Genomic DNA, 22882 nt, shown 5'->3' on the forward strand with positions numbered 1-22882 from the left:
GTAGGCTCCTGTTGCTAGACTTTAAGTTCCTTGAGGACAGAGGCAATTTTGATTTAGTCCTAATGTCATCAGTGCCTAGCACAATGACTATGACATGATAGACACTTAATAAATTTTCTTGATTAACTGACCACATCCTTTTCTGCCTTATTCGTGATGTATGATTATTGTATAGTCATTACATATATATGGTTATATTTTATTGCATCTGCTCAATTGGGAGCTAATAAGAATAAGGACTAAACTGTACCAAATAATGGCTCTCCCCCAATTCGTGTGGAACTCACATTTGGCTCTGGAGTTGAGTTTGTATATAGCAGTCCCTTATACCCCAAGGCAGTCTGGGTCCCTGCCAGGGTTGGTCAACACAGAACAATCTGCCACTTCCTGATCCCTTAGGCTGCCTTCAGTTCAACATAGTTCACATCTCCGTGTGATACCTTTATTCAGGGCCCAGAGCTGAGCACCTATGACTTCATTCATCATATGGATCCTGGGTCCTTATTCAGTCAGGCAATCTATCCCTTCAAGTATTATAAGTGTAACCAATGACCTGCCTGCTAAATAAAACAAATCTACTACATCTAGGCTGATATCCAATCCTAGCATTTACTGTAAAGACTGTTATAAGTGGGAGAGAAAGTATAAAGATGTCCACTGGTTAAGGTAGGGAGAGGATTACAAATTCTGGCCCCTTTTCAGGATGCTGGAGAAGCTCTGGGTAGGGGAGGCATGATCTTACAATGAAAACATTAAAAGTTGGAGAGGAACTTGAAGATGATCTCTGTGATAACACTGTACATCTTTATTTTAAATAGATTACAGCTTTTTCTAGCTCATCACATGGCTACTTATGACCCTTTGCTTGAAATAAAGGCATACCTTTTTTTAAAACAATATTTTTATTCCTGGGTCTGTAGTGAATGGATTGTATTGTATACACCTGGATATCTTCTTGGGCAATTAGTGGATAGAATGCTGGGCCTAGAGTCAGGAAGACTCTTCCTGAGTTCAAATCTGACCTCAGACACCAGCTTGTGACCCTGGGCAAGTCATTTAACCCTGTTTGCCTCAGTTACCTCATCTGTAAAATGAGCTGAAGAAGGAAATAGCAAACTACTCCAGCATCTCTGCCAAGAAAACCCCAAATTGGGTCATGAAGTATTGGACTGAACAACAATAACAAAAGGTGCTGGCCTGTGTAGTCAAAAGGGAGCTTTCTCATCTGGGACTTCTTTATACCAATGGAATCATAATCTAGTCCCTATATGATATGTTTTTACATTAAATAATTTTAAAAGAGGGAGGAGAATCTTTCTATCTTGTTGAATAAGATTAAATGGTGCAGAGGTAAGAGAAAAATAATGTAATTAGTATGAAATCTGGAGAGAGGAAAATAGACTGTTAGTAAAAAACGTTTTGTTGCTGTTGAGAATAAGATTCATATTAAGAAGAATTCTTAGATAAACAGAGGAGGAAATTTCTTAATCTTTCTACTGCAATATCATTTTAAAATATAAAAACCTCTTCTAGAATTTTGGAAACAACTACACTTTGAATTGGCAAAATGCACATTAAGTGTGGTGCTTTGTTATTTGGCTTAGATAGTTCAACAAATTGAATTTGATCGAGCTGCACTTTCAATATTCCACCTGAAGGAAATTTCAAGAATTATTTCAATTCTCAGGGCTTTTTTCTGCTCTCTCTATCTTTTCCTTACCCACCCCCACATGTTTTAGGCCTGGAAAAATAAAAAAGATTGAGGAGAAGGCTCTGTCTTTGATGTAACTGTCTGTTCACAACTTCTCTCCAAGATGTCAGGAGGTTTAATTATGGCTTAATAAGCACTTTGAAAATGAGAAGTATTATAAGCCCTAAGTACTCCTATTACTATTATGCTATCATTATGATGATAATGTAATCAGTTAAATATATCTGCCTCTTAAGCACTAATACAGTTGTAGCTCTGTCATGTCAATGCAAGTGGAAGCCAGCCCACCAAGTGCTTATGGAATGCAAAGAGCCATTCACATAAAATGGTTAAAAAATACTGGGCTGCTTTCTCCAGTCTAACACACCACCTGCTGGAAAAAATACAGTATAACATTTTAAAATAAGCTTTAAAAATGAAGCAAAACAATAAAACAGCTTCAATATTGTCAATTCTTTAACACATTCATCCATGAGAGAAGAAAACCATTTATTCTGTAGCCTATAGAATGCTTACTTTGACATTTCTGGATGGCAGACTCAATAGGAGTCTCAATTTTGGAGAGGCTTAGTGCATCATGTGATATAAACATAGGAATATCATGTATGTACACTGTGGATTTTAGGAATCTTACTTTTCAGGAAGAACTAGGGACTTTGGGTCTTGTGTCTCAAGGGAATTAGATTTTAACCTTGGTCATGCCACCAACTAGGTGTAAGATCTTGGGAAACCCATCAATCAGTCAAGAGGCATGAGTATCAGCTATGTGCCAGGCACTGTGCTAGGTAGGCACCGGGAAAACAAAGACAAAAAATAAAACAAACTCTGCTCTTAAGGAGCTTTTATTCTATCTGAGGGGGCAGGGATGGAAGTCATTTCGAGTCACATGACATCCCCCCTGCAGAGTTAATTTTCTTTGTTTATAAAATGACAGCGTTGAATTTAAATAACTTATGAGAACTCAGGTCTAGCGTTCTATGATTTTTATGATTATTACATTAGAAGACTCCAGAGTTTGTGATCTCAATGGTGTGTTTTTTCTGCTGCTGATACAGAATGCCATCGATCCTGCTTGATTCTTTATACATTTTCCATAGGGTTCCACCCAATCCCTCACATTTTTGTGACATTGCCTAGATCACAGTTGAGCACAAGGGCCCTCCACCAGCTGTCTTTTGTTCTTGATATGTTACTAGTTCACCTTTCTTATCTTTTCTTTTCTGGTCTTATGGCATTTATTACTCCACATCAAAAAAAAAGTTAAAGTACAATTTTAGAATCAATTACTTGACTGTAGCAGAAGGAACACTAGTCTTGAAGTGAAGAGACCAGGGTATGAACTCCAGCTCTAACACTTATTAGTTGTGTTGCTTTGAACGTTCACTAAACCTCTTAGGGTCCCAGTTTCCTAAGCTAGAAAACAAGGCTTGCTGGATCATAGATTTAGAACTGAAAGGGACCTTCGTGGCCTTATGCACCAACCCCTTCATTTTATAGGAGAGTGAGGTCCACAGAGCTTCAGTGAGTTGCCCAAACCTGAAGTCCAGTGCTTTCTCCAAACATACCACTGAGCCGTCTAAACAACCTCCTCAGGATCTTCTAGATCCAACATATTGTTGTTCTCCTTTTGTCAGATCTCCTTTCTGGGGTTCTGACACAAGGCTGGCTTTTGTTTCTGTATAATTAATCACTTAACGTTACTTGAAAACTCATCAGATTTAGTAACTACTTAGTGAGTGGTTTAGATAAAATTACTCCACTTGATGATAATTTAAGTGAAAGACATTTATTTATTAAAACAGCGTATTACTTTTGATCTAGCAATACCATCTTCTAGGTCTCTACTCCAAAGAAATTCAAGTAAGAGGAAAAGGACCCAGGAGTTTAAAATTTCCCCCAGAACTCTTCCTACCTTCAAACTTCCCTCTTTCTGCTGAGAGGACTATTACTTTTTCAGTTACCCAGGACTGCTCCTCAATTGAGGTATTTAAATTCATTAGGTAACTCTCATTGTTATAGATCCAACCTCTCTCCTGAACTCTAGTCTGATATTACCAACTGTCTGTTATACAGATTCACCTTGGTATAGTACACCATAAAAATCTAAAACTCAACCTATTAAGCCATGATGAGAACTCATTATATTTTCCCCCAAATTAATATTTGCTGTCCACCTTATTTATTGCTCTTAGAGCATTATTAACCTTTCAGTTACTCAGGTGGTATCATTTCCTCTCTCTTACCTTTCCCCTATGCCAATCAAGTTCTAAATCCATTGATTTCATCTCTAAAACCTTTCTCACTGTGCCACCTAGCTGCTGTGGAATAGAGGACAGAGTTGAGCTCCAGAAAAATCATTTTCAAAATTGAGTGCAGGATGACACAGAATGAGAAGAAAGCATGAGTGGGTTGTGATTTTACACTGGTGTAAGAAGCACCCAAACTTGTAAGATCAGAGATCCAATTAAACATTTATAATGAGAACACAGACTTTTACCGTTGTGCTAAGGTTAAAGCTAATGATCACCAGATTTCTCTACCCCCCCATACCCTGCCATTTCTAATTTTTGTCTTCCTTAAATATAAAAGGCCTTTATGTATTTGGTCCTAGTCACTGGCTTGGGGTGAGAATAGGGGTAGGTGACTAGATAGAAAGGCACATGGAAGACGGTGAGTTTTTTCTTCTGCCTCAGAAAGATTAACTGGGAGGTTTGAACCACTTTGAGACTGGATCTCTCCCTATCGTTTGGGAGAGTTTAATAGAATTCAATTTTCTTAACTCAGACTGGATGTATCCAGATAATGAAAAATGGTTGTAATACTTCCCTGAGGAAAAGAGAGAAAGTAAGCAGAGGTAGTATAGAATTAGGAGAACAGTAGAAATGGGGAGAAAATTTGTAATTCAAACTGTTGTGAAAATCAATGCTGAAAACCAAATATGTTAAATAAATAAATTTAAATTAAAAAAAAAAGAATTAGGAGAACACCAGCTACTTGGTGACAAGGAGTTCCTGGCCTAAGATGAATATTTTCTAAATCAAGCTGGCAGCTTTAACAACCTGAGTAAGTGTAAGTATATATAGAAAAACAGGTATAATAGGCAAGACTGAGCCCAAGAACCAGGGGAGGCTTGGGAACTGAATCAAAGAGTCATGATGTGGAAGAGCAAACCTGGACCTTGTCTTTCACTGTTACTATGAATCAAATGGACTGTGTAGGTCCTTGGAGGAGGAAGCTGGTCTTCTAGTGGCTCCAAATTCTTTCCCTTCTGGAGTGGTGAGTATGCTGGTGTCTCAACTTCAGGAGATCATAGCACTACAAGTCAAAATACCTGTATAGTTCCTTGGTTGTAGGGGTGGGCTACAATATTAGAGAGAATTTTTCTCTTCCTACCTTCCTTCCTTCCTTCCTTTCTTTCATTTTTTTTTCTTTTTCTTTTTTACTGTCTATGGGTTTGGGTATGAATTCTTTCTATTTTCTTTAAGTAATGAACATATTCTATATTCTTGGCTTTATCACCTTGATGCTTCTAAACTGAAGACCCCTTATGGAAGAGCTAGAGAGTTGCTTGGGGCACTGAGAGGTTAAATGGCTTACCTCCTTTCACACAGCTAGCAAATGGGCGGGGGTGGGGAGGAGGGAGGAAAAAGAAAAGAAGACAAACATTTATCAGGCACCTACAATATGACAGGCATTGTGCTAAGCCTTTTACAAATGTGGCCTCATTTGATCCTCGCAACAATCTTGTGAGATAGGTACTATTAATATCCCTGTTTTACAGTTGAGGAAACTAAGACAGACAGAGGTTAAGTGACTGGCCTAGGATCACACAGCTGGTAAGGGTCAGAGGCAATACTTGAACCCAAATCTGCATCCAGGGTTTGTCCTCCATCCACTATGCAACTCTCAATGTGCATAATGCACAAAGCCAGAAAATATATTTTAAAAAACGACAAAGAAGGTTTGTTTGTTAAACCTATGGAGTGTACAAAGCTTGGTACGAGAACTCACGTGCTGGAAAACAGATTTATGATTCATTAGACTAGGCGGTCCAAACCAAAAGACTAAGATGGAATTTAACAGCCACAAATATAAATTTAACAGTATAAACATGAATAAACAAATTAATCAATTAAACATAAATATCATTAGAACTGGAAAGGATTTAGAAAAACCCCCTTATTTTACAGATTAGTAACTGTAGTCTACAAAGGCCAAGTGAGCTGGCCAAAGTCCAAACGTATACAAGTTAGCGGAGTCCTAAGTTGATGCCAATTCATGAGATAAGGACTTTGGGCTTTGAGATGACCAGAAATTTGCAAACTTTAAAGTACTGGCTATTATTAAAAGCCATTGGTGTGATATAGATGTTAAGACAAAATATATTAATGTAAATATAAATTTATATTAATGAAGTATAGTGTACAGCTCAATGAAAGCAATAATCCCATTGTAATCTGTGTTAGTCAGACCATACCTGGAATGGTGGGTCCAGTTATGGATGTTGCATTTTATGAGGAACGTTGCTAATTTGATAATAACAATAGCATTTGTAGAGTACTTTAAAGTTTGCAAAGCATTTTACATATATTATCTCATTTTACCCTCATGATGACCCTGGGAGGTAGGTGTGATTATTAACCTCATTTTACAGATAAGGAAACTGAGGCAGACAACTGTTAAGTGACTTGGCCAGGGCTTCATGGCTAAATATCTCAGGTTTGCTTTGAATTCAGGTCTTCCTGACTCCAAGTCCATGACCATGTCATGTAAATGGCTGTTGAGAGAATTGGGGCTATTTGGCCTGGAAAAGACGGGTCAGGGGAATTTTGGAATCAGCTCCAAGCCACTTGCAAGAGCTGATTGACAGATTTTCAGTGGCAGTATATATACGCTCACAAAAGTATGTAGCACATGCTATAAATCATGGCTTGATTTACAGTTTTGTTGATTTTCAAAGTGACAGAGAAAATAATGCAGATTAAACTTTAAAGTGTTTTTGTCCTTACTTTTTTTTCAGAGAGCCAGTATACCCCTGGGTCAGAATAACTTGCTTTAAGCATGTGAAGTGATACTGTGTGAAAGAGGCATACTACCTATTTCTGTGTTAAGAGCCTAAGGCTAAAACCAATAATAGCATTTATGTAGTGATTTGAAATTTACAGAATGCTTCACAAATATGATCTCATTTTATCTTCAGAACAACCATGGGGAGGTAGGGTAATTATCATCATTTTATAGACAAGGAAACTGAGGCAGACAAAGGTTAAGTGACTTACCTAGGGTTATACAGCTAGTGAGTATCTGAGGTAGGATTCAAACTCAGGTCTTCCTGACTCCTGGTCCGTTATACCATTTTAATGATTAGAGCTTTCCAAAACAGCATGGATATCCTCAAAAAATAATGAGGTCTCTGACCCAAGAACAGGACAAGCAGAGCCTGTAAGGGCTATTGTGTAAGAGATTTCAGTATTGGAAGAGAGACTGTACTAGGTGTCTAAGATCCATGATTCCAGAGCGCCAGTCCTGGAGTCATGAAGACTCATCTTCCTGAGTTCAAACCCAGCCTCAGACACTTCCTAGCCATGTGACCCTGGCCAAGTCACTTACCCCCATTTGCCTCAGTTTCCTCATCTGTAAAATGAGCTGGAGAAGGAAATGGCAAACCAGTTTAGTTTCTTTGCCAAGAAAACCCCAAATGAGGTCACAAAGAGTGGGACGTGTCTAAAAATGACTCAACAAGGACAACAAATGTAATACTAACATTTTCTCCTGAGGAATTTGGATAGCTTTTGTAGGCCTCATGTAACTTTCCTCTCACCTCCACACAAGCAAGGAGAAGTAGGCATGAGGATCATTTTATAGATGGGAAAAGTAAGGTGGAGAGAATGCTTTGACTGAGGCTGCAGAATTGCGGGAAGACTAAACCAAGTTTCCAGACTCCCTGAGAGGTCATTGCTCTCATACACTGTGGCAGAATGGGATGCTTTTCTGTTATGTGAAAGTGCATTCTAGATATTTAGCTGTGAAGCCCTGGACTGTTTTCTAGCGTAAATGACATTGTGCAATGATTCCTTGTAAGATGATGTTTTAAAATCAGCTATTCTGGGAGAAATTTTCAATGTTATACATCTAATCAGACTAATGTTACAGGCTTTATGGCCCTAGGGCTATTGGATGAAACAACATTTTGCTGCTTTATTAGACAGTCCTCTCTGTTTATAGGTTCACTCAAATTATGGTGGTAGAATAATTCTCATATGTGAAGCATTTAAGTAAAGCAAGCCCAGGTGCTTTTCATTTATTGATTTTTTTAAAATGCAGTGGCCTCACTGTTTAAATGAGCTTGAGGTTTTTTTTAATGGTCTTTCCATAAAATTTAAGTTGATCCTGATTCCCCCCTTACAATCACTACACTGTAATGGCAGAGACAGACTAATGAGAAGAAAAATAAACTAATTGTGTGCAGTTGAAAAGATTACATTTATATTGATTTTAACTGTAACATAGTTAAGACCCTTGATAGTAAAACAAACAAACAAACAAACCAAAACCCATATCCTTCTCAGTGGTAGTTTTGTTCATATTACCAGCCAAGAAGTTTTGGCAACAGCAGTAATACTTGGGATAGAAGCTAAAAACTGCCCAGGATGGAAAGGAAAAGAGGTATGCTAGAATGAGAGTTTAAGTATAGAGTTGATCTCAGGATGAAGCTAAGGTGTCAGGGGCCTATAACCTTAGTTGGCTGTTGTTAGTCATTTTTAATTGTGTCTGACTCTTTGTGAATCCATTTGGGGTTTTCTTGGTAAAGATACTAGGGTGATTTGCTTTTTCCTTTTCCTTCCCTTTCCATTTTACAGATGAAGAAACTGAGGCAATCAGGGTTAAGTGACTTGCCCAGAGTCATATAGCTAATAAACGTCTGAGGCTGGATTTGAACTCAGGAAAATGAATGTTCCTAATTCCAGGCCTGTCACTCCATCCACTGTACCACCTAGCTTCCCAATTGGCTGACCAGGATTTATTTTAAGGCAGTTCTGTGGTCTTAGAAGTGTAACACGGTACAGTGGATAGAGCTGACTTCAGACTCAGGAAGACCTGGGCTCAGGACCCAGACTTGGGTTCAAAATGTACCACTGATACATAGATGCTGTGAGACCTTGGACAAGTCACTTAACCTTTAAATAGACTACCTAACTCTCTAAGCCTATAACTTGCAGAGAAAGTGTTAATCTGCTTTAGTAGAGGGAATTTCTTCACTTGGGAATTCCATATTCCAATGGAGCCACAGGTACTATCTCTATTTTTTTCTACCATCTTATAGGAGCTGTAATCCCAGAAGTACTCAATCCTTTTAACAGGAAATGTGAATTCTCTTGGGAGAGGGGTATGAGAATTTGCAACCAAATTGCATCTATAAAGCAAATTTCAGGTTTGGAAATCACTTCCTTTTCAGGACAGCTAGGCCTGGAGTCAAGAAGACCTGAGTTCAAATCCAACCTCAGACACTTACTGTGTAACCCTGGGCAAGTCACTTAACCCTGTTTGTTCCAGTTTCCTCATCCAAATGAGCTGGAGAAGGAAAGAGCACACTACCTTAGTATCTTTGCCAAGAAACTGGGTCAGGAAGAGTTGGACATGATTGAAATGACTGAATAACAACAACAAAACCTTTACAACAATCCTGGGAGGCTGTTTAGGGTTGTAGTAAGGAAGGCATCTTGTAAACCATAATGTACCATATATCACAAGCATAGAAATTTATATATATGCTTTAGTAAATGAAGCTCAGCTATCACAGAGCTCTCACTAAAATGGCAAATCAAAATATATTGTCTATTGTTTCAATAAAAACCTAAGGTTGGACAGCCCTGTTGTAAACCATAATGTACCATATATCACAAGTATTATATCCCAGTTTTATAGATAAATAAAGTGAAGCTCAGAGAGGTTAATTAAGTGCCTTGTTTAATATCATTCAATTAGTGATTGTTAGAGGCTGGATTCAAATTCAGATCCCTCTTAACTTCAACATTTTTCCTACTGTACTAGATGGTTTCTTTGTCCATTTTTCCTACATCTTGTAGAAATGGACTGGCAAAGGGAGTGTGAGACAAGGAAATGAGGGAAAGAGATAGAGAAACAGAGATGGAAATCAAGAGTGAGGAAGACAAAGCACATTACCATTCTTTTCTCCTCTAGGTTCCCCTTTCCTAGTCATTTTGATTTTGTCTAACTCTGCCAGCTTGTAAGAACTCTAGTTTTAGAGTTAAGGGTTTATATAAACTCCAAGAAAGGCCTAGGTTGATCTGGGTTCCCACATCCTTTTCCTAGGAGGGCTCCAGGATAACTTTAGATATTACTATTATTTCACTTCCAAATCCTACAATACAGTCATGGCTTATTCCTGAAACAAACTGGAAGAGGAGGTAGACTGATTCCCAGTCTTCTAAGTGCATGGAGTGGGCCATTTGAGGGAAAAGGTAGGAATCTCGGGGGATGGGAGGTATATGTGTTTATATGTGTAAAAAGTTAGCTCATAAGAATGTAAGGACTGAAATGAAACTCCTTGTGGGGAGGGAATGTCTTTCTTTTTACTTGTATTTCTACCCCCAATGCTTAGTACGGTATTTGCTCAATAGCAAGTATTTAATAAATGCTTGTTTCTTGCCTACAATGAAAGAAGGAATAATAACTATTTTGGTAGAAGACAGGAAAATGAAAAGAATATGAGAAGAGGGTGAAAAAAGATTCATAGAAAATACACAAAATACATTTTAACTGAGATACTATTAAAGTACAGTGCCTAGCACATCCTTTGTTTCACAGCAGATGCCAAGCAAGCACATTTACTTGAATGACCAAATAAATTAAAGCGTGAAAAACAGAAGCACCAAAGGTGGGCCCAGTTCTATGCATTGTCCTCATCTTTCCTTCTCTTCCTTTTACTATTCCCCTCCAACCCCTCCCAGGCACTGAAACACACATAGTTACTTTGGTCATTTCAGAAATTCAAGGTTACTTTCAGTGTCCATATTTTCATCAGAGAAAACAGCAGCTGCTTTACTACCACTGCTATATTTCTAGAATTTCTGGCCTGCCTGGGTTAAAATGTGTCAGTTTGGGCAGAAGCAGATGGTTCTGATCACTGCCTGTAGCTAACTGCCTCATTTCTACCATTACAGAAAAATGGATTCACATAATGAATCAGTAAACATTTATTAAGCACTTATTATGTGCCAGGCATTGGGCTAAACAGTAGGGGTACAAAAGAGGCAAAAGACAGTTAATTCCTGCCCTCAGGAGGCTTATAATTGAATAGGAGACACAACATGCAAACAAATATAAATGAAGCAAGCTGCAGGAAATAGGAAATAATTAACAGAGGGAAGGTACTAGAATTAAGAGGGGCTAGAGAAGGCTTCCTGTAGAAGGTAAGACTTTAGTTGAGACTTTTTAGCCCATCAATGCCTAGTACAGGACCTTGAATATGGAAATGGACTTGCAGTATATATGGGATGATTGACTCACTGGTGAAGGAAAGCTGGTACAGGGAGGTGTTTTGGGAGTTTGGCCACACAGCCTACGTTCCCTTTGTTTTCCTACTCTTCAGTTTTAACACGCGGCACAGGTGAGGAAGACAAAGGATGCAAAAGTGCAAGTGCGGTGGCATGATTTACCAAACGTCTTTTTTATTCCTTGTCTTCAAGTCTTCTTTTATTACGTTAGCTCAATCTTTCCTTTCATGCTGACATCTGTTTCCTAGTACTTTTTCGGTATCAAAGTCTCTTTCCCTTTTTCCTCCTGCCTCCTGTCCTCCCATGCCCGTACTTCTACCACAATCACTATTTTAGACCTGTTAATATAAGAATTAATTCTTTCTGACCACTAATTGGATAGAAATTGGGTGAACAAAACGCTGGTGACCTGAAATAGTTAATTTGCCCTTACAAGGCAGAATCAAATGCTGTAACATTTAAAGTGCTGTGCAAGACTTAAACCATAATACGAATGCTAGTCATTATGAATATTGTTGTTGCTGTCATCGTTAGGTCAATGATCTACCCATTTATTCAGAAGGAAAGCCAAGTCCTCCCTCTTTGAGTTGGAAGATAGAATTTCCAGGAACAAGTCCTGCTTTATTCCAATCCCTGCAAGGTCTCCTATACATGCTACATAGATAGACCCTGCTTATGTATACATACCGCCAAGGCATGCTGCCTCTATTATTTTTTTTTCCTGGGCAGAGAACAGAAATATCTATTGTAATCACCACATTCTGTTTTATTCAAATTTTGGAAGACAGATAAACCTGCTTTTATTTTTCCCAGCACACCTTTTAGGACTGGTCCTGGCTATTGGCCTCTAGAGGGCATCACAAGCTCAGCTTAGAAGTTATTCCATTCACACTGCCCATCAAGTCCCAAGCTCTGGCCATCAGCAATTAGGAGATCCTGGTTACAATTCTTTCTCATAAGTGGTGATGCTGCACGTGACCTTTCAAGCCTTTGGATTGCATGGGGTGGGGCGGGGGCGGGGGAGGGGAGGGTTACACTCTCTTTTTCCTCCCTAGAGAAAGTATGCTTGGGTGAGATTGGAAATTGTATTCAGTTACCTACTGTTTCCCATGCAAATATTCTTCCTATTGAACTACGGAAATAGCTTTAAGAATTACTACTGTACCTTTGAAGGTGATTTTAGTACAATGCAGGTAGATATATAAAAACTATAATGCATCCTGTATTAGGTTTAAGTTTCCATCCCAAATGAAATAGAAATGAAAAGAAAAACCTTCTTTTCTGAGAGGTCATTTATTCACTTAATGTGCCTGAAAGGGAAAAATGAACTCTCCAACCTTAGGCACATAAGACTTGAAAATGTATTCTGGAGAAGGAAAGAAAGGACTGACATCTCTAGCCCTAAACTGGATTAGATTACCAGCCTGGAAATTGTATTTCAGATACTTTCACACTGAGCTGCAAGAAAAAAATACAGTGAAGCAAATGTGTTTTTCTAGCAATGCAGGGAAAGAGGCAGCTTCTAGCCCTGGAGCGCATAATTTATTAGTGAGTGAAATTGCCTTAGAAGGAGAATGAGAAAACTTCGAAATACTCACTGTTATATTCATTAATACAGTTATTCTGTTTCAGATCAGATGGGTTTGATGGATTGGAGCTTTTTTTTTCAAGTATCAGACAGTGGAGTTCTTAGGTGTGGTGGAAAATCAGATACTACATCATTTCGCTGAATAAAAAAATCATCACAACAGCATACAACTTCTAACGCACTATAGGAAAAATACATCAAGAATTCTCAGGCTCAAGGACTTGCAATAATAATAATAAATAAGCAAACAAAAGAGTCTCTAGTTTCTTTAACCCCTAAAGTGATACACAAGCACAGCTGTTCCACAGCTTGCCTGAAGTGTGCCTAGCATCCTGTATTACAGTCAACTCTAGTATTCGTGTCCTGAATTTTTGCAGCTATTGTTTATACTTTTCTCCTCTGGAAATTAGCTCTTAACTTAAGGGGGGAACACAAGACTGAGACAAATGGTGACTCACAGTGATCCCTTTGGTAACCATCTGATCTTTTGCATACAGTAGGTGTTTAATAACTGCTTGCTGAATTGGACAGGATTTAAGCTCTCAGAGAAAAGAATAAGTTTTCATAGGACATTTAATCTCCCTCTGTCTTAAACAAACTAGGTTTGTTAAAGGCTTCATAATTTTGTCAAAGTAATCAGCTTTTAATTTTATTATTCATTTTTGCTTTACTATCTAATTATATCTTATTTAATTTCCCCCAATCTAAAAAAAAATTTTGTGTTCTGTGCTAATTTTTAAGTTCATTTGTTGAATTTCTAGTTTTTAAAAATTATATACTAAGTTAATAATTCTTTGTTTTTTCTGGTTTTTTTGATAATGTATGTTTTCAGAGTTATAATTTTCCTCTGAGGCTTGCCTTAGCTCTATCCCAGGATTTTAGAATGTGTCTCAGAATATTTTGTCATATATGAAGTCTCCACTTATGACAGCTGTTCTCTTACCATAGCACTGTGCTAGCCAGTGAATAACTGACCTCTCAGAAAAGACGACAAGCTCACTCTACTGCTGTTTCATTTGGTGTGGAAACTTGAACCTGATACGTGATGCATTATAGTTTTTATATATCTACCTGCATTGTACTAAAATCACCTTCAAAGGTATAGTAGTAAGTCTTAAAGCTATTTCCGTAGTTCAATAGGAAGAATATTTGCATGGGAAGCAGTAGGTGACTGAAGACAGTTTCCAATCTCACCTAAGCATACCTTCTTAGTCTATGGAGGAAAAAAAGAGCTTAACACCCCCTGCCCCACCCCATGCAATCCAAAGGCTTGGAAGGTCACATGCAGCATTGTAATACAAGGAAAATTAGGAACCCCTGAGTAACCCCTAGCTACTGACAAGCACCCCCAGAAAGAATGGACTTAGATATCTATGGCATTTAGCAAACCCCCTGAGACTCCTTGGCTCCTTCCTGGAATGTCAATAGATAGGACCATCCCACTGAGAGATAACCTGGCAGATCCTGTCTAGCAGATATCCCTGAGACTCCTTGGTTCCTTCCTGGAATCTCAATAGATAGGACCATCCCACTGAGAGATAACTTGACAGACCCTTCCTGGGAGATATCCCTGGGACTCTGTGACTCCACCAAGGAATGTAAATGAGATTATCCCACTAGTACGATAACCTGCCTGAATCTTTTGATCAGCCAGGACCTTTGTTCCTCTTCCCCCCTACTCTGTACCCCCATATCCTATATAAGCCAAGCCATCACCCCAACACATTTGCCATTGATTTGTGGTGCCGTACCCCGATGGCTGCTGGCTAATAAATTCTCCACTTAAAACTTATACTCTGTGGTGTGTCTTGCTCGCTTCTGGTACAACAGCATCACCACTTATGAGAAAGAACTGTAACAGGATCTCCTAATTGCTGATGGCCAGAGCTTGGGACCTGATGGGCAGTGTGAGTGGAACAACTTTGAAGCCAAGCTTGTGTTTTGCCCTCTAGAGGCCAATAGTCAGGACTGATCCTAAAAGGTGTGATGGGAACACTTACTCGAGCAAAATAAAAGCAGGTTTATCTGTGTTCCAAAATTTGAATAAAACAGAGCGTGGTGGTTACAATAGATGTTTTTGTACCATGCCCAGGAAAAATGTAGAGGCGGCATACCTTGGTGGTGTGTATATAAGCAAGGTCTACCTATTGGAGGCATAGAAGATCTTGCAGGGATTGTAATAAAGCCTGACTTCATTCTAAATATACTAGCTTTCAACTCAGAGAAGGAGAACTTGGCTGTCCTTCTGAATAAATGGGCATTACTGTGGACTCAGAAAAGAATAACCCTATGTAGGATCATTTGTAGAAAAACTGCCAAGTAGGTAAAGTTGATTTCCTCTTCTTTCCCTCATATACCACTCCTACAGACTCTTTCCTGAAGGCTCTAATGTTAATACTATGGTAGATAGAACACTAGGCCTGAAGTTAGCAAGACCTGAGTTCAAATCAGACATTTACTAGCTGTGTGACCCTGGGCAAATTACTTAACCTTAATCAGCCTCAGTTTCCTCAAGTGTAATATGGGGCTAAAAATAGTACCTACCTCACCAGGTCTCAAACAGTGTGACTAGTGATTCTTGGGAAGTGGTTGTATGTATTCTAACTTACAATATTTGAGGTTGTGATTATGTAGAATATGGTAAATGGCTCCAGCCCAACGGAAACATGCAGTATGAATTGACATTATTTGACCACTTCTTAGAAATCATTATTTGTATTAATTAGGACCTCCAGGGTGAACCTTTCATGTTTTGTTTTGACAATGACAGCTACCCTAGGCTGCTTCCCTTCTCTGCACCTCTTATTAAAATTCCAATTTCCTTAGTGAGATAATCTCAATCAGTCCTTAGGAAGCAATTTGACTGGCTTAAATCAATTCACACCAAAATGGGACCATGAGCCTTGCTTGATACATGAATTTTCCTAGGAGCTACCCACTTCTAAGAAGCTGCATTCAGATGTGGGAGGGACCAAGGAGGTAATCCAATCCAAAGTGGAACTCAATAAAACCACCTTCTCTAACAGTACCTAGCATAGAATAGACACTTGGTAAAAAATTGCTGAATGGATGACTGTATGAATGAATGAACATCTCCAACAAGTGAGCATCCAGATTACACTTTAAGGCTACCAGTGAAAGAGAACCAAATGCTTCCTGAAGCAGCCCACTCCACTTTTGAACATTTCTAACAATTAAACAATTTCCCCTTCACTTTGCATGTAAATTTGCCTTTGTGAAACTTTCAACGACTGCTACGTGACTGCCTGAAGGCCAGTCCTAAGCAAAATTATGGAGTATGTCTGTTCTGGGTACCTGCCATCCCCTTTTAAGCAGCCCATTTCAAGCATTCTTTACCTCCATCTCCCCCAAGGTCCCAATTTCATTCAATATAGTTAGTCTTTAGAGTCAGCTTGGGATCAGGCAATGTACTCAGGTCTTTAGGCAGTATAAATCATTCACAAGACCTAGCTCCATCCTCTTATAGTCTCATTGTGGAGACAAGATATTCAAGTTAGAAAACAATATTCAATCTGACAGAAAAATCTGAGGTAAAGAACATAAGCACCAGAGAATTTCAAAGAAAGGAGCAATCACTGGAAAGCTACAGTCTTTGGGGACAGCTTAACAAGAGCCGTAAGACTTTTTTTTTTCCAAACTAGGTCTTTCTATCTTGCCCAGGCTGGAAGGAATGTGGCCACTCACAGGCCCAACTGCATCGCTCATAAGCATAGAAACATTTACCTGTTCTGTTTTTAATGTAGGCCAGTTTGCCTCTCCTTATGCAGCCTAATGGCCCTTTCTCCGGGGAGCTCATAATATTGGTGCCAAACTTAGTGGAGACACCAACCAGTTTTATCCCAATGTAGCTTTACAATTCTCAGACTCAAGTGATTTGCCAGCCTCAGCCTCTCCAGCTGGAGGGACTACAGGCATGCACCACCACACCTGTCAAGGGAGGCAACAGTTTACTGAGTCCTATAGGACTGATAGAATTGAACAGACATCTGAGGGAGTCAGGTAGTAGTGGTTAGAAGTTTCACAAAGGCAAACTTACACGCAAAGTGGGGAAAAATTGTTGAATAGACATTGAGGATTAGGAAAGGGCATTACAAGCTAGAGAAATGCATCAGTAAATATTTAAATCAATCATTCAATAAACATTTATTAACTATCAATGTGCCAGGCATTGTGCTAAGAGCTGGGGATACAAAAAGAGGCAAAATATAGTCCCTGCTCTCAAGGAGCTTTAATCTAAAAGGGGAGACAAAAAGCAAATAAATGTGTGTAGCAGTTAAATAAGGTGAACTGTGGCACACAGTTCCAAGCATGATCAACTTATTAGGAAAGCACTAATTTACTAACAAATTGGATCTTAGCTTCTCCAGTAAGCTAAGACCATGAATGAAGGGGACAGTTTTCTTTTATAGATTTTGGGAAGTATAGAACAAAGACAGAACAGTATAGATGACATCATGGAATTGAGAACAACATGACTGGTTACATAGGTGAGGCATAGGCAACAATATGATTAACTGGAAGTTTGGTAATAAGTGGCTAGCAATGATTACCTTCTTCCCCTGCCCCCCCAACCCCCACCACAGTGACAAAGAAGTTTTCAATGTTTGAAGCCAGATGCAAGGTTAAAAGATAACAGACCACATCTTTTGGATGCAAATCAGACATCCTTAAAGGATTGCATGGTGGGGTTAAGATACTAGTCCAGACTCCTTTATGACAAGTCACCCCCCACCCCAAGATGGCAGAATTTCTTGAGGCAAGAATGGAACAGTGATTGATTTCTAAACTTAACCCATTACAGGTCAGCTGAATCGCTGCACTAAGTTCAGAGACAAAGAACCATGACTTAGGCAGTTATAGGACAAAAATCAATTGATTGTAAACAGGACCAACAAAAAATGATACAGAACCAATCTTGATTATTTCATATATACAAAACAAGCTAGACACCAGATAAATAGGAAATAATTAACAGATGGAAGGCACTGGAATTAAAAGGGGTTAGGGAAGGCTTCCTGCAGAAGGTGGCTTTTCAGTTGGGACTTAAAGGAAGGAGTCAGGGAGATCAGTAGCAGAAGAATTAGCATGGCAAGCTTGGAGGGGGTTGGGAAGGGGAACAGAAAGGAGGTAAGCTTATTGGAGCAGAGAATTTGTGTTGGGTGGGAGGAAATGATCATATTGGATAGATGGAGGAAAGTTAGATTACAGAAGGTCTAAAATGCCAGGATAACAAGTCTAGACTTGATTTTGTAGGTAACTAGCTATAATGACTTTAGAGCAAGGAAGGAAGAGAATGAAAGGCAGATTTCAGAAAGATTAATTTATTGGAAGTGTGTAGGCTAAATGAGTGGATTGCTTGGATTAGGGTGGTGAGAGTAAGAAAGGAAAAATAATGGAGAGGAATTGAATCTGAACTAAATATGAGAGATGTTACAAAGAAAGGCTGGACAAAATTAGAAGAATACTAATTTGGGAAAAGAAGGAGGTCAAAGGTTTTTGAGTTGGGTGTCTAGGTGTTGGGTGTTCTGTTATTGACAGACAATAGGAAGAGGGGGCTGATTTAGGAGGGGAAATGAGTCGTTTCACACAGGTTGGAAATGTCCTGATGATAGTCGGAAATGCAAGACTGCATGTACCAGAAAGAAGGGTTAGAGATACAGATATGGGAATGTGTGACAGGGGAGAGAGTTGGATTCTAGTGAGAAGATGTGCTCCCTGAGGCAAAATAGAAAGCTCTTTGAGGGATTCTAATTGCAGAAAGGACTGGATTGGCCAGACAATCCATCTTGTTTAGTGTTATGGATACTAAAGGAGAACAGGATTTCAAAAGGGCAGGACCATCAACAGTGCTGAGTGTCTAAGAAAGAAAGGACAAGATGACTAAGCTATTTTAGCAAACAAGAGCTATTTTGGCAAAAAGGATGTCAGTAGTTAGTAGTGACTCTCCAGAAAGAAGGTTATTGAACATGTAGTGGGTTCTTGAAAAATCATAATTCTCAATGATGATAAAAGAAACAGAGAGGGAGAGTGATGCCATAGGAAAAGTAACGTACTTGAAGACAGAGGACTTGTTTTGAATCCCAACTTAGCTACTAATTCTCTGTATGAAATCATTTAAACCATTTAGATCTCAGTTTTCTCTTCTGTAAAATGAGGGAGCTGAATTAAGTAACTTCTAAGATCCCTCTCAAGTCTAAATCTATGATTCTTTGTTCTTTGGAAGCCAGACTACCAGGGATAAAAATAAAAATAATCTGTGAATAAATGAAGCTAGTGGATAAGGTGTGCAGTGAATGGAAGAAGAGAAACAAAATCACAGTTTGGGATGGGTGGAAGAGAAAGTAGCTTCCGGAAAGAAAGATAATAGACATGCCAATGGGGAGCAAAAATATGGGAATGAGATCTCAGGCTTCAGAAAGATATGGGACCTCAGCCTAGGGGACTCACTAGCTTTAGGGAAAATGGAGGCAACTCGCCCTAGAGAAAAGGACGAGAAAATAGGTATGAGGGCTAGAAACACCTAGGGCTTATTGGATTTAGGGCTAGAAGGCACCTTAAAAATAATGCAGTGTACTCTCCTCATTTAACAGATAAGGAAACAGAGATTGTGACTTGACCAACCTTGCTCAAGGCCACATAGTAGGTTAGAGAACTAGGATTTAGACCTAGGCCTTCTGATTCCAAACTGGGTGTTCTTTCCATTAAACCATGTTTCTGGAGAACAGAATGGTAGTTGAGGAAGATATTCTGTTGTTTTTGCCAAAATCAATAATTTAGATATTGAATGGAAAGGAATATAAACTGAAATCCTGCTGCAGAATTTTAATAGCTAAGCTTGTATTCTTAACAGAAAAAGGTCCACCCACTTCAGCATGGGCTGAATGCTTCTGAATGAAGTGGACATGATACTCCAGAATAGGTATGAATAGCAGGCATATAACTCTCATACTGGCAATAAGTTAAAAGTCACACTGTAGCTCACAGTAAGTACAGAAACAATTTTTGTTGGCTTACTATGCCATATAACATGGAAAAGAAAACTGTAGTCTAAAATATATTTAGGGCAAGTGTTAGAAGCTATCTCTTCCATTAAAAAAAACCAGCAACAACAAAACAAACTTAAATATGGCTTCAGTAGCACAGTCTTCTTAAGAATTGTATTCCATTGACCTTACTGGGATGAGTTAGCTATGTCCATATCTAAATAAGTGAATGATTTAACTAGCTGAATGAGAATGTTTAGAATTGAGTGTTTAAACACTAGTGACAGTATGGAATAATAGGTATGTGACTGGTCTCAATGTCAGGAAGATCTAGGTCCAAATATTGCCTTGAATATATACTAGATATATGACACTGGGGAAGTCACATAACCTCTCTTTGTTTTAGGCAATTAAGAAAATAAGTTGTGGAGAAAGCATGTTGGTACTCTCCTCCATTGGTAGAGGGAGTCTCTTCACCTATGAGTTTCCCTAAGCCAATTAAATCAGAGGTCCAATTGTTATCCCATTTAAATACCAGAGTCTGCCTATCAAACACATCTGCTTTGGTTTGGATATGGTAAATTCAAAGCTGTGTCTACTGGTAATAATTCAACCAGCAAACTCAGGGGCTTCTTAAAATCTCTCTACCATAATAATATAGTAAGCCATTCCATATAGCACTTTCCCCACAAATTCTGTGTCCATAAGCTATTTTAAAGATGAAAAAAATGAATCTCAGAAGGTTTAAATGACTTGCCTAGGGTCCCATAGGTAGTAAGTATTAAAGCTGGGATTCTATTTCTAATTCCGGTATTCTTTCCATGACACCAGGCTGCTTCTCCTCATTAAGAAGGATCATCAATATAATGGAAGATACTTTTCTTCATCTTTCCTTCGCAGGGGCACACACACCGAATCCTTATAATCTAATAATTGTAACAAGTTGTTCATAAAATGACTGGAAAGTTAAAGGTGCCCTTTAAAGCAGAGCTTGGACCTATGTGAGACTTCCTGCTTACTCTTATTTTTGTTCAAGGTGGTTTGATTCAGGCTCAGAAAAAGCATTAACAGTCTAAATCAAGGTCATAAGCTTTGGTCCACATACAGTTCCTGTCTATTGAATCAAAGGTTGTTAGGTCAATGAACAATGAAAATAGCTTTGAGTTGTTCTTGACAGTTTCTCAGTGAGATGGATCAGGGTATAACTGTGATCAATAGTGGAATTGTTATAAAATTCAGCTTGCCCTTCATATAACATCTTGCTTGGTAAAACTAATCCTACAACTTACTGAGAAGAAAGCTAGTCTGGTGTTTTGAAATGATGTCCAACAGAGCACTAATGAGTCTGTAATAAAGGGTTTTCTCTTTTAAAAGATAGGCCACCCTTTTTATCCATTCAGCAGCAATTGTATAGGCAGAAAGCACTAAAGTCTTAGAATCGAATCTCAATGGTTTACCTGGTCTAACTTCTACCTGAAGCATCAGTTCACTCTGCAATATACTAGACAAGTGGACATTCAGTCTCCTCTTGAATGTCTCCATTGACAGAGAACTCTCTACCTCCCATTCCTGTAGCAACTCATTCTCCTTTCCGAAAGCTTTAATCGTTGGAAGCTTTTCTTTATATTGAGCTGAAATCTACCTCTCCATAGCTTCCACCCACTGGTATCAGTTGTGCCCTACAGGGCCAAGAAAAAGAAGTATAATTATTCTTCAAATGAACTAAACTTTTCTACTTTAACATCTCCAATTACTTCAATCAAGTTCCTTCACCATCTTGGTTGCACTTCTCCTATATGCCAATATTTTTCCTAAAGTACAGAACATATAATTCCATGTTAATATTCCAGATGTAGTTTGACCATGATAAGATACAATGGTTATCTCTTCTCTCATTTTGTATATTATATTACTATTGATGCAGTTTAAGATTGAATCAGCTTTTGTTGGCTGTCATACTTTTGGTTATACTGAACTCCAATTTCAGTTAAATCCAATTTATAGGATCACAATATGATAGATTTAGAAATGGAAGAGGCCTTAAAGACCAGAGAGTTCAACCTCCTCATTTTACAGTGAGGAAACTGAGGCATTGAGAGGTTGGATTGCCCAGGGTCATAGAGTTAGTGTTTAAGGTAGTACTTGAACGCAGGTCTTCTTTTTTCCGGACTCCATATTGAGTGTTCTATCCACTGTTCCCTGTTGCTTATCAATTCAATTGAACAATTAGGTTTGGCAGGATTATATTACTTGTTACATGGAGCAGAGAGCATGCAGGGTGACTCTCTGAGTGACTGAAATTAAAGAGGTTTCTTCTACTGTTGTTGCTACCAAGGCTACTTTGGGAGAAACTACATCAGTGGACAAGATGATTAATATTTTTGTCTAGAAAGAAAGATATTGTATACAATTCTACAGGTGAGATAAGATTCCCAATTAGGAATGACACTCAGAAAGTTTGAGCAGAGGGCTAGGTTTTCGGGACTGTTAGCTGTCAAAGATACTATTAAATGGAGATTGACATAAAATGGATTAATCAATCAACACGCCTGCTACAAGCTAGGTACTGTGCCAAGTCCTGGAACAAAAGACAAAAATGAAGCAGTTCCTATTCACAAAGAGTTTAAATAGAGCTTATAGAATAGTAAATTTATTTTGTGTTATTTCAAGTCAACCTGTATGAGGCTCCTGTTTTCTCTAGAGGTGTGCAAAGGAATTCAAGAGCTTCTCTTCAATTAGTTCCCGATACTTAAGAAACTCCTTCTCTTCAGAGAAAGCTGAAACCTTGACCCCATTATTCAGTCTTTTGGAAGTTTATTCTTGTGCCATTCACAAGAGAAGTTGTTCAGTATAATTGGGCCTCAGCTGACAGATTAAGTTTTTGCTTCTGTGGGATGAATAGTGGGATTCTCAATGGAGAAAGTGGCAGCCTCTGTTTTGACAACAGAGGGAATATATACATCAAGGATGTTTGGAAAGGATCCTAACACCTGGAATATTTTTTGTTTTCTGAATAAGAGAGGAATTGAGGAGTGCTAATTCAAACCAATTCTACAAACAG

General features: G+C 38.6%; 1 protein-coding gene across 1 annotated transcript in view; it reads right to left on the reverse strand.

Moving 5' to 3' along the window:
- LOC118850956 (contactin-associated protein-like 2) overlaps positions 1-22882 on the reverse strand; it is a 210773-nt gene that overhangs the window by 163287 nt on the left and 24604 nt on the right. The window lies entirely within an intron of this gene.

The sequence above is a fragment of the Trichosurus vulpecula genome, chromosome 5 (genome assembly GCF_011100635.1).
Source record: "Trichosurus vulpecula isolate mTriVul1 chromosome 5, mTriVul1.pri, whole genome shotgun sequence".
NCBI lineage: Eukaryota > Metazoa > Chordata > Mammalia > Diprotodontia > Phalangeridae > Trichosurus > Trichosurus vulpecula.